Here is a 2,507-nt window from a genome sequence, read left to right as displayed (position 1 = left end):
GGACCCGCAATAAAAGGAAGCCCCAGTAAACGGATGACTACAGCCATGCTGAGCTCAAACCACAGCAAAAATGACCTGCAGACAAAAAGGTACACATAATAGCAAGTCTTATTTTGCAGTACCTCAGCACAAACTAGCTTAATAATTACCTTCTTTGGCATTCGTGAATGGAAAACAAAATACTAGTCCACAGAAAACCTGATCTTATCTCATTCTTAAAACAAATGCATGTTCTCCTATGTAAACATACAAATAAACCAACTGCCTTAAACATTTTCACATCACCTAGCCTATTCAATGGGATCATCAAAAATATCAAATCTTCCTTTGGAAGACTGCCAAATGCTACTTCACAACAAGACAAAACTACTTTCAGACTCTTTAGAAGCACTGACTCCTACCCAGTCTGCCTTTCACTAACCACAATAGAGTTTACCTATCCAGAACAGCCGACTCTGGTCAGAATACAATTTCTGCTCCCGATATTCAACTGCCTAACACTTTATCAACTGGTCACCATGTAAACAACAGAATGACGAGCACAGGATCCACTACTCTATCTGATTAGGACACACCTCTGTGGAAGCCTTACACTCTGATGTCTTACCTTTGCCTTTTATTTCTCAGAGACCTGCTTATGCTGTTAAAGCAACTTAACTGTGGAAAGAAAATGAAATATAATTAATCTTTGAACTCTGCAATCAATCTCAATGGCTGATATCCATTCCAGAATTACCTATTAAAGTAAAACAATAGGGTATCACAATTACATCCATTACAAATGGTCTTTTTAGTCCTAAAGGGAAACTGATTACTTTGGCAAAAGGAACTATAACACCAGAACAGACAACTGGGAGGTACAATGAAAAAAATAAAGTGTGATGAAAGTTATACTATTTGGTTGGGACTAGCTTGAAAGAATAGAACTATTAGATATTTTGAGTGTAGTGGTCAATACATGAGTATATAAATATTTAAAAGCCCANTGAATTCTATTATTAAATAAAGTCCTAGCTTATCACATGGTAATGTACTGAAGTACTACATGTACTTAAAATCTATTTTATGAGTAAAATATCAGTTTTGAGACCAAGTATTTTTAACAGCCTTACATCACTTTACCAACTGTGATCCAAACACGTAGTTCATACTTATATTCAACTCACAAGCCATTCTGCACCCTTCTGAGACATAATACTAAACTGAATAAAGCAACAATTCAAAATGCTATAGTGAATAAAAATACCAACGTTCCAAAACTATCAACATTATACAATAAATCTAAACCAAGGGCTACCATATGGATCCAAATTTTAGTTCTGCATACAACTAATACAGAAATAAATGTCATTACNACATAATTAAGGAAAATTCTATACCATCCCTAAAGTAAAACTTAAAATATTCAAGGCCTCTCATTTCATANGGTTACAAGAGTCAGTAAGACTACTAAAATTTATCTCAGGCATATACAAAAACATACACTGTATCAACTGTGAGTTTAACTCTGCCAACAGACACTTTTAAAAAAACCATCCTGCACACTTATATTATGAAATCCTTAATAATAATATAGAAAAGTAAATAATATAAAGACTTACTAGTATGGAATATTGGGATTGCCAATATCTATTATTTTAAAAGAAAACCCTCAACTTGATATTGTTTAAGAAAACATACTAGTAGCACTTCCACAGACAACCAAACAATATTTACCAAGTAACTTTTTAAAGTTGAAAAACTAATCCCTNTAACTACTATTAGTGTGCAAATAAAAATTTATCTTCAAGTTTGAAAAGCTGTCTTTAACAAACAGGTAGGGACAGTCTACAGATTAAATGCTTAAACTAAAAGTTAATCAGTAAAAGTAATGGTGCACACTACATTTGAAAATTATTGAGATTTGTTATTAAAATCGTTGCAGTACGAAATACAAAGCAAAAAAACAAACGAAAAGAAACCTGTAAGCTTGATTTCAACAAGTCAATATTTACAACCTTCAACGAAACTATAAATGGCTCCTTGAAACTTGTCCACATCCAAATTCCAAGACTCTTAGGGAAACTGACTTGGCTGCTTTTCAACTTGTCTATCCTTAAACTTTTTCAAATCCAAAGGAGCTATATACCCCGAGGATAAGAATTCGGCTACAAATACATAAATTCTGAGACAGNCAAGCAAAAAAAACCACACACCAGTTTAGAGTTGCCTCTCACAACACATCCTGACTTAAAAATCAACTTTTCTATTTGTCTTAACTAAAATCATCTTCATTAAGCAGTTTCACAGGCACGAAGCTATTCAATTCCAATCCAAGAAGGGACCATAAGTTTGTTCTAATTTGCCAAATAAAAGCTAATGTTTAAACTTTTTTGTCCTTGCCATAGTAGGGTAAGNTATTCACCCACAATCAGGAACATCTAGGAGAGCATCTGCGAGACTCAAAGTGTACACTATCTCCTTACAATCTCCAGAAAGTCTACTGACACATTAGCCTGCGCCAAAGT

At 34.0% G+C, this 2,507-nt stretch overlaps 1 long non-coding RNA gene across 1 annotated transcript in view; it reads right to left on the bottom strand.

The window, feature by feature from the left end:
* Positions 1-2,507, bottom strand: part of LOC115062960 — a 3,575-nt gene continuing 1,068 nt past the window's right edge. Inside the window, exons 2-3 of the long non-coding RNA XR_003842857.1 lie at positions 608-657; positions 1-75 (exon numbers count right to left, since the gene is read on the bottom strand). This is a non-coding gene — a long non-coding RNA (uncharacterized LOC115062960). The remainder of the gene's footprint in view (positions 76-607; positions 658-2,507) is intronic.

This window comes from Mus pahari, chromosome 22 (genome assembly GCF_900095145.1).
Source record: "Mus pahari chromosome 22, PAHARI_EIJ_v1.1, whole genome shotgun sequence".
Taxonomy (NCBI): Eukaryota; Metazoa; Chordata; class Mammalia; order Rodentia; family Muridae; genus Mus; species Mus pahari.
Note: the sequence above shows the minus strand (reverse complement) of the source record. Positions and strands in the feature narration are given on the sequence as shown.